Source organism: Epinephelus lanceolatus, chromosome 18 (assembly GCF_041903045.1).
Source record: "Epinephelus lanceolatus isolate andai-2023 chromosome 18, ASM4190304v1, whole genome shotgun sequence".
NCBI classification, from domain to species: Eukaryota; Metazoa; Chordata; class Actinopteri; order Perciformes; family Serranidae; genus Epinephelus; species Epinephelus lanceolatus.
In genome coordinates this window covers 11,458,493-11,468,941 of record NC_135751.1, presented here as the reverse complement: position 1 = coordinate 11,468,941, position 10,449 = coordinate 11,458,493, and positions in this window count along the sequence as shown.

Below are 10,449 nucleotides of genomic sequence, written 5' to 3'. Positions count from 1 at the left end.
CAAATTAGACACACATTCATCTATTTATGTATCAGGATTTCCTCAATCCAATTTATCAATTTTCGGAGTCATTTTTTTTGTAGGTTTCATTTTGACAATTTTCATTACTATCCCCCATTCCAATTTCATAATTGATGAACTTGTACTTGTACTATATTAATAGTACTTTAACTGCAGATAACTTTACAGAAATGCTGGTACATTTGACAGTTATGTTTTTTACGTCTCCTTGGGTAAAATTGTGAACTTGAGTGGGTTGTTTTTCCCACAGTGGCCTTGCTGCTTTTACTTGAAGCATCTATACTCCATATTTTCATAATGACAGTGTGTCAAATGGCAATGCAAAAAGGGGTCTCTCATAGTGACGAGATACACATAATTACCACCTGAATCTGCAGTTCCCCTCAGCTCCACGGAAGTATATAGTGAGTTTCACCTCATTGTTCATCTGTCCAACCCAAAACTTTACTGTTCTGGTTTACTCTCACAGCCCTCATAGCGTCGCTTTTGGCTGCACGCACACACACACACACACACACATACAAAAAAAAGCTCTCAAAACCTAATGTACGCTACCTGCTCAGATGCAAGCAGCAGACAGACACAATTAGAAACTAGCTGGTGAACATAGTGGAGCAAAATAACCAGATATTTCCCTCAGGAGTTGGAGACCTAAAACAGTGTGAATATTGGACTAACATTCAAAGGGTGGACACAAACAGGACTCCAAATGAATGATAATGTAGAAATAGGCAACTGTTTGCTACTTAACCTCAAAGACGTCCAAAATATCAGTTATTGCAGGTTCAACATTTTTTTTCACCACTGACCTCCACCATGAGATCCATTAAACATACTGTCCTGACACAAAGTAGTGAAATGCTCCATTATGAATCTTTCCACCTCTTCAGTGCCAACTTCCTGCACCAGCACTGCCTGGTCTGTAATGGTAGCATATGAACATCATTCGTAGCTCCTTCTTCTCTACTCCGCAGTGTTTGGCATGTTGTGATGCATGCTGATGCACCGCGGATCAGGCCAAGAGTCTCCAACAGGCTCCCTTATGGAGCAGTCTTATCAGGGAAACAGACCAGATTTCAGCAGAGGGACTGGAGCTCTCGGCGCAGCAGAATAATGGCCACAGTGCTGTAAGGAGAGGACTCCTTCACACCTGTCAAACAAACATGCTGAACAAACTGAAGAAGGCAGAAGGCAGGTAAACGTGATGACAGTAGAGGGCTCAGGGCAGCACAAGTGGCCAGAGATCCAAGTGCACATACATGAAAGGCTAATGTTTTTATAAATGAAAGTGAAAGCAGCTCCTGTTACATGTGTTGACACTGATTTGATAACAATGAGATTAACATTTAGAGAGGGTGGCAGTCAGTTCCGCCCGAATGGCACAGTGTACGTAACATGCTGTATTAAAATTGAACAGCAGGGATATGACAGCAGATATTCCTATAATATAATAGCTCTTCCTCCAGCAGGCCACTAGTTTGTAATCATTTCCTCATACAGTTGCTAACCTGCAGTTTATCAGCTTTCCTCTTCATTAATTCCTTATTTGCTCTCTTGAGCAGCCTGTAAAGTTAATATGACTGTTCTTTCTTTGTTATTTGTTGCTTGCAGATTAATCAGCAGTTATTTAGAGGTGAACATATGTGCACATTTGAGACACCACAACACACCACAAAAGATACTGCAAATATAGTTTATACTCTACCTTTAGAAAGAATTTGTTTAGTTCTTTTACTTTAAAAAACACTTTTCAGTGTGTAGTATTTTTGTCAAGATTAATAACTTTGAAAACAACATGTGTAATCAGACTGTTTCAGGTTTAGCAGCTTCTTAGACTAAAGAGACCCAGTCCACCTGCTCAGTCAGTCCATCTCACAAGTATTGTGTGTGTATCCAAAGCCTGATATATCTTCTTCTTTGTGCCATAGAGCTCCATTTTTGTCCAGAAACTATTGAAAAACATTAGTGAGCCACACTGTTGCACAATGCGTTCCTTCTTTACCGTGAACAAACACACACACTGTAGTTTATTTTGACTCAGTCTCATATTCACTGTCCTGCTGCCCCAAGAGAGCACCAAATGTTGATTAATCCGCCATTGAAAATAGTCCCTAAATGCACTATTTACTCTTCTTTGACTAACATTTGCTAAAATCTACAGAGCCAATTTGTTTTACAATATTACTGAGACTTAAGTATTGAAAGACGGACAAACACGTTGGTTTCAGGCTTTTCATGGGATTTGTTTACAATAAGCAAAATACAAAATAATGCCAACTTATCCTTTTCTTTGGTACAGGAGTCAAAAGCTCTACTAATCCTGCACTGATCATCAAGGCCTGTGAAATGAAACAGAACAAACAACAACGTCCCTATTCTGCTAAGGTTATTACAATGGAAGCTACCTGAAATGATCATAGTTACTGTATTCATGTTATAGATATACAGATATCAATTAGATGGTAATCTACAAGCCTCAACTTCTCAACAGATCCACCCCTTTCCTTCTCCAAAGCTCCAGCCTCTTGTCCAAATGGTCCAAATATGGTCACTTCTAGCTAGTGTTGTCACGGTACCAAAACTGGGACCCACAGTACGATACCAGTGAAAGCATCACAGTTCTAAGTAGTATCAGGATACCACAGCACTTGTAGCACTTTGAGATCTTTTGATGAAAAGGGCATTATAAATAAAATGTAGTATTATTATTATTATTATTATTATTATTATTACAGCAAAAATTAGGCAGATGTGCCTTTTGTCATTTATATAAAGATAATTCACTTTTCTATAATACATCAATGATATTTCAATGGAATAAATTACTTATTGACTTATTCATACTTCAAAAACAGCATCAATAAGTGATTAACATAGGGGGGATAAAAATAGACTAAATAAATAAAATAAAAATCAACCAGCCACCCTCCTCCCCTGATAAGTTAAGAACAGTCCCTTGATTGCGGTGAGGTTTGTGGACCGTTACCTGCCACAAAGAGAGAAATGTGAATGGCTCGTTTCTCCTCTGACACGCCACATACCTGTGTGCCACCACGGCTCGGCTGTTCACGCACTTCTGGGCAGTCAGGACATCAACGAAGAGGAAATTATTGGACCTGGAGCTGGCCTTCTCGGTCGCCGGTAAATGCGTTATCTTGCGTTGGCCATCGTGCTCCGCCGTATTCCTGTCTGTGACCCCCGTTCAACCCACAACTGGCAGGATTTGCCTTTCGTTTCTGCTGCTGGTTGAAATCTGTACTCGCACAGCATGCTTCTGAATGATTTCTTTTGCGTGCACAAAACTATTTTTAGTCACAAATGCGAGTAAAATGCTCACACCGTAGAGCTCTGTGGAAAACAAATCACTGTAGCATATATAAACAAATCTAGCCTACAAGTAGAAATAAATAAATAATAACTTTAACTGCTTAAAGATGGTAGCTCAGCTAATACCTGAAATGTCACTGGAAAACAAACCGCTGTAGCAGCATGTTGAGTGCCAGGTGGCCAGCGCACGCCGTTATTGGCCAGCGCGCGCCGTTATTGGATGGCGCATGGACACTCACCTTCTTGCGATTGGACTCTGAACGTATCCCACAGTAGTGGTACCATGAGGTACCGTAGTACGATGGTACTCCAACATTATGGTATCATATGCACCGTGGTGTTTAAGTACCGCGGTCTACTGTTGGTGCCAGTATACCGTGCAACACTACTTCTAGCTCCAAGAAACCAAGATGGCGATTGCTGAAATGCTAAACTCGAGGCTTCAAAATGGGAGTCCACAAACTAAAAGGTGATGTCACGGTAGCTTTGTCCAATCTTTTATAAAGTCTTTGGGACAGACATGATCACTATAAACAGTTTCCCTTGTAACAGCTGCAGGGTCTAAGATTTACCAGTTGTCACAATGGTGGCGCTAGAGTTTTCAAAAGGTTCATCTTGAGGAGCATAAACAATCTTAGTGAACGTCATACCAATCTTTACTTTAGATTTTCATATTTCTTGAGAATGTTCGTGCGGAAATCTTGGCATGATGCTGATGGGCATGCTTTAAAATCAGCCTCCCCCAACAACATAGAAGGAGAAATGGAAAAAAATGCAAAGAAAATATGTTTGTATTGCATTGCAAATATAGCTTTAACATATATCTGCAGGCAGGAAGAAACACTTATATTAGGAGAGGATGACACTGATGAGCCAAAATGCAATATGCAGTATGTAGTAAATGGCCATTATTACCCTGAAATATGTCTAACCCTAGCCTGTGTACCATATGTGTGTACTGTGCATGTGTGTGTGTGAGACAGAGAGAGGGAGAATTAAGGTGAGAGAATGAGTAAGAGCTGGGAGCAGAGTGGAGGAGGCTCAGGCTTGTGGAGGCAGCTAGGCTGATTTGCGGCTTCATTCCAGCGCGTGGGCCCTTTCAGGCTCTGTTGCCTGTAACAGGTTGACGTGATAAACTCTGTAGCCGAGCCAGTCAGATGTGGCACGGTGGAGGCGCCCTCCTCCTCGCTCCTCTCCCCTTGGCCTGGTGTCTCATTGTGGCGCTGTGGGGCTCCAGTGTGCTGGCATTACACTTTCACACGGCAGTAATTGATTTCTTTAATTTGCTTCAAGAGAAACTGTTGTCAGCCAACCAGGCAGCCATTTTTCAGGCCACTTTAATTAAATGCCAGGTCTTTAGGTGTGATATGAAATTCGTTTGGCTCCTCTGATCTTCTACTCCTCAGACAATTCATTAACATTTTCGTTTCTGCCTTTATGTTTTACACAAAGCTTCAAAAAGGAGCTCATCAGTGACATTTCGGTTCCTGCGCTATACATTCAATCATTTATATAAGTGCATTTAAACTAGAGATTAAGTGCAGTGTGGCTGTTTCACATGAGATAATACAGAGGCGGTAGAGCCTCAGTCAGCTGTGGAATTCAAGAGAATAAAAAAGCAGGGCTCCAGTTGGGTGTCTTTTATTGGAGGTTCTGTTATATGTTGTAACTGTTTCAGGTTACTAAACTGTACCTGAAGACAAGGCAATAATAGAATTAACTGCAGTGAATGTCAAACAAAGATTCAGGTCTGTATTCCTTACTTTTCTAAATCTTTGTCTCTCTTGTGGCTCACAGCTACATTTATCCACGTCTGTGGTGAACAGGGTTCATTCTAATGGCCTTTGTCCCTTTCACAACAATCAAAAGTACCATTAGCCCTATAATCTGATGAGAATTATAGGTTTAATAGAATGAAATGTCTTTTACATCTCACATGTAATACCTGATGAAACAACGCGTGGCAGGTGCATCTTCGGTCTAAAGCAGCAGAACCACTTATTTCAGTCATAATAGCAGGGCAGCAGGCACACCTCCCTAATAATATCCTGATGCCTCCCCACTCGCTCTGACTCAGAGATCTTCTGAAAGGCCCCTCTCCACTCATCCTCTCAGAGTGGCCTTCCTCTCATGGAGATGAACAGCAGCTGCCTCTTCCTGCCTCCCACCATACGTCAACACATCAGCACCACTCTGCCTGCCTGCCTGCCTTCAAACACCAAAATATATGAGGCTCGCTAAACCCGAAAGAATAGCCTCCTGCAGTTCATATTACAATGGCTGATATGTATTGACAAAAATATTTTTGCTGGTGAATACCTTGGTTACAGCTAGACTGAGCTTGCAGTGCAGGATTTTGTGTAATAGTTGTGGAATTGAGTGCAAAATTTAGGCTATTATTTTGGAGCAGGGGACGGAAAAGAAGAGGGACTGTTTTTATTTTCTTCTTGAAGGTAGTTTGACTTTGTAACCAAGGTAGTGGCAAAGCGTTCAGTTCAGTCTACCACTTTGATCCAGACTGAAATACCCGATCTATTTTTGGATGAATTGCCAATGAATTTTATACAGACTATTACTGTTAATCAGTGACCTGAAACTGACCCATAATCCTGCAAACAGAAACTGAACGTTTCTGCTAATGACCATGGCTAATAACAGCCTACTTGCTGTTGGCTCTGTTGTATGTAATTCCCAGTAAATATCACAATATACAATGTGTGTTTTCTGTTTAAAAAGTACAAACATAGGAAGACAGTAAGCACTCGCCCATCTTTTAAGTGGTTACGTCTTAAGTATGATCTGGAGTGCACAGCTGATATCCTGTGTGGTTAGTTTACATGAGCACACAGCTGATCGGTACAGTGGTTTGTACATGATGCTACAGAAGTACATATTTAACGATTCAGTGGGGACAGAGAGATGCTTGCTTGCTGTTAGGGCATGGCGTTAGGCCTACATATTCTCAGAGGGAAATATTTTTTACCAGAAATTATGACCAAAGAAATTTAAATATGTCGGACTTGAACAGATGGATAAAAGAAAGCCTTTGTGCACCAGCACTGATGATGAAGCTGCTTGCTGTGTGAGAGGGAAACACACACAGAGGGGGAGAGAAGGTGGAAGGTGAACGATTGCCTAGTGTTTCTGTAGGTTATTAATAACTTACTCAGAACACTGCTTTATCACTTAATGATCCACCCGCCTGAACTTGCAATATATTCTAACAAGCTTCCCTTAACCGCCTGACTTGTGGGTCAACCCACAAGCCACGCAGGCTGTGAGTTGACCAGCGCGTCACTAGTACAGACATTTATGGTCCCTAGCAGGGGCGATTCTAGGATCAGAGGTTTAGGGGTGCTGAGCACCCAGAGAGCTGCCCAGCCAGGCAAGATAAATTTCACTGTTTTGTACATTTTAACTTAATTTCATTCCCACATTTGTGAAAGTAAAGCACAACACTTTTTGGGAAAGTCTGTGACTAAACCATCAAATCTGATAAAGGTTATTTAAATGCTGAGCCACAGCAAAAGAGGAATGGATTGGAATCATAAAAGAAACATATTGTAACCCTAATTTCTGGGGGAAGACAACTCATTTTGATACAGCAGCTCCTCAACATACACATAAACAGTATGTATGTTTCTGGAGTAAACCAGCCCCCTATAGTGAGTACCAAAAATACCAAAAATGGACCTTGGACTTATTTTTTGGACTTGTATTTGAAATGCAATGCACAACATGTAACATTAACACATTAACAGTAATTGACTTTTTCAATGTTTGTCTCTGCCTTTTTCCTTCTTGTCTGTATCATATAATACAAATACATAAATAAAAATACACTTCAAAAAAGAAAAGTGCTTGAAATCTACAAAACAATAATTATAGCTGCTGCGCAGCAGTGGTCGGGGCCAGGCAATTTTAGGCAAAATTAGGCAATTCTGAGCAACACACACACTAAAACAAAGCATATCACAACATAGAAGTTACATCATATAATTATGGCATGCCCTTCAAATTGTGGATGACTGGCTTAAGTGATCAGACTCATAATATACAAAGGAAAGAAAAAACTCAAGAACAAGAAAGTAAGAATGACATTAACTGCTAGCAATTATGAACAAACTGGCCTGATCTAGCTTAAAGCTAAACATTATCCATGGTGACAAAGATGAAAACATTTTTTAAAATGTAAAAGTAGCTATTGGATAGGCTCTGCATATTGACTGATAGCTAAGCCAAATAAACAGGGGAAAGAGACAAGGGATAACAGGGAAAAGTGATAAAGTGTATTTGTCTCTCCGCAAAACTGCCTGGATCATAATTATTTTAACCTTGGTAGTCTCTTATCCACATAGCATAATGCCTGAACATAGGACTTTCACATTAGAATGTCCGTTCTGCCTTAGGTGAGGCTTGAATTCACAACTTCTGAGACTGAGGTCCATCTTCTATCTCACTGAGCTAATTGGCAAGTGACAGTTTCACAGATTCACAAATTGACTAAGCCAAGCATCAGGGTGCCAGACAGTAGCCATCCATGCCATGGAAAAGCAAATTTCAAAGTGAAAGTTCCAAAGCTGTAGCACATATGGTTGATTTGTTATGAATTTTCAAAGTTTTGAAATTTAGAGGCTTGCTGTAGCGCCACCATCAGGACTCTTGGCTTGTGTTTCCAGTTGAGGACATCTGGCATGGGACTGGACCTTTATGAAAAGTTTGGGTAGATTTCTCATATGGAAATGTTGCACGAGCTGAGGCTTGAACTCACAATCTTCAACACCAAGAGCCATCCTCTATCTCACTGAGCTAATTGGCAAACAGAAATGTCACGTGTAGCTTCATTTATTAAGACAAAAATCCGAAAATACACAAATTGCATCTAGACAGCATGGAGATGTTGGTAATTTGTTTTTAACAATGATTTATTGGCTCCATAAGTGAAAAACTGATGTTTAAAAATGCCATTTTTGCATTGACTCCAATTGTTCGCAGAAAAGTGAAATTCAAAATGCTGTAAAAAATTCAGTTTTTGAGATAAAATTCTGATATTTTCCAAACATCATCTACCATGACTCCAAAATATTGTCATTTTTTTAAATGAACATTGAAAATGTATTTAGCAAGAATTTGCAAGTATATGTTTACAATACTGTTTACAGTCAAACATTTTGATGCACTGTAGGCTCAATTTTCGATAAATCAAAAATCTGTGTGGATGGTTTGTGTAGGACAGTCTGAAGATGCTCTGTAGCAAGTTTGGTGTCAATTGAGCAAAAATTGTGGGAGGAGATAGGTTTAATAAGTTTTACAGTTTTTGAAAAAAACAGAGTGATGGACTTTATAATTTGCAATAGGTTTAAATGTACAAAAGTTTCTTCCGTATTGGGGCTACATTTTGGTGAAAGTTGCAAATCTGTAGCACATACAGTTGATTTGTTGTGAATTTTCAAAATTTTGAACTTTAGAGGCTTGCTGTAGTCCCACCATCAGGACTATTGGCCTGTTTTTGCAGCTGAGGCAATCTGGCATGAGACTGGACCTTTGTGCAAAGTTTGGTGATTTTTCATGCATGGGAAGTAGGATTTCCTCGGAAGAAGAAGAAGAACATGCAGCAAAACAATAGGGTCCGCTGCTGCTACTGTATTTTTGTTGTTAAAATATTACGTTGCAACCAAGTACTATATGGTTTTCACTTTTCTAGCTTGTTAAAAAGGGACATACAGTAAAAAAAAGCCCAAAAATGGGCTAGAAATGCCTATGGTCCCTAGAGATGAATCCTACTGACTTAAGTGGTCACTGTGTCTTCTCCTCCAGCACCATCATGAGGTTGATATTTTGTTTTTTTGTGAAATATCTACTACTGGATGGATTGACATGAAACTTAATACAGATTCATGGTTCCCAAAGCATTATTCATCATGACTTTGACCTCAAACTTTTCACCTTGCACCACAGTTCACAAAGGATTGCATGGCTTTTGCAGCAACTGAACCTGCCTGAATAAGACAAAAACAAACCGTGTAATTCTCAAAGAACCTGCAAAAGGTGAAATGCACTCCTAACTTTGCTGCCAAGCAAATAGTTTCTTGGTGCTCCTTCACTATTTGCTTGTATTTAAATGAGGTTATTTGGTGCAAAAATTGGCCCCTTTCTATGTTATTGAGCCTCCTTACAAAAACAGCCCAGTTCACAAAGATAGGTGCTAATAGCTTCACGCAGTTACAATTAAACTATTCGTATTCAGAGAGTTGTTGGAGGCACATTAAACATTTTTCTGTGTCACATTTATATTCCTTGCCTGAAGTTCTGAGGAATGCCTCTGTCCCCTTTCAGTCAGGACCTGCAGCTCACGGTCTCAAATTTTCAGTTCCCCTTTTCCCCTCTGCCATTGTTCTTACTACTGTGTTCTTGACACAAAGACAACATTTACACTTTGTCACATGGATAAATGCAATCAGATGGCAAAAAAGACCAAATTGCACTCAGCTGTAAAACTTTATGGGCATGTTTGTGCTGTAATATAATTGGCGCAATATCTTTTGTGAATCAGACCTTGAGACAAATCAGATAGCGGTGCAAGTGATGCGCAGTTCATAAAGCTATCAGCAGGCACAATGTATTCTTTGAGTTTTCACTTAACGAGTCTTAATGACTTTGAAAATCTTCTGACCATTCCTCTAGCACCACCACAAGGCTCACATTTGTAGTTTTGAGTAATCCAATCAGAACCTAGAGATGATTTATGACCAAATATCTGCAAAACTAATGTAATTTCTCAGCTGTACCGGTACTTTGTGTTTGGTGCTAATTAGCAAATGTTAGCAGGCTACCATGTTAAACTATGACGGCAAGCATGCTAAGCATTATACATCAGCATGTTAACCTTGTCATTGTGAGCATAACAACATTAGCATTTAGCTCAAAGTTCCACTGTACAGTATGAAATCACGGCCACTAGCATGGCTATAGACTCTTCTTGTCCATTTTTCTTTTCTTTTGAAATATAAAGTTGTTTCTCTGAACTTATGTTGATAGTCTGTGTTTCAACTGAGCATGAACTGAGAAAGGAAACTCAATGGCATCACATAACAAGTTGAC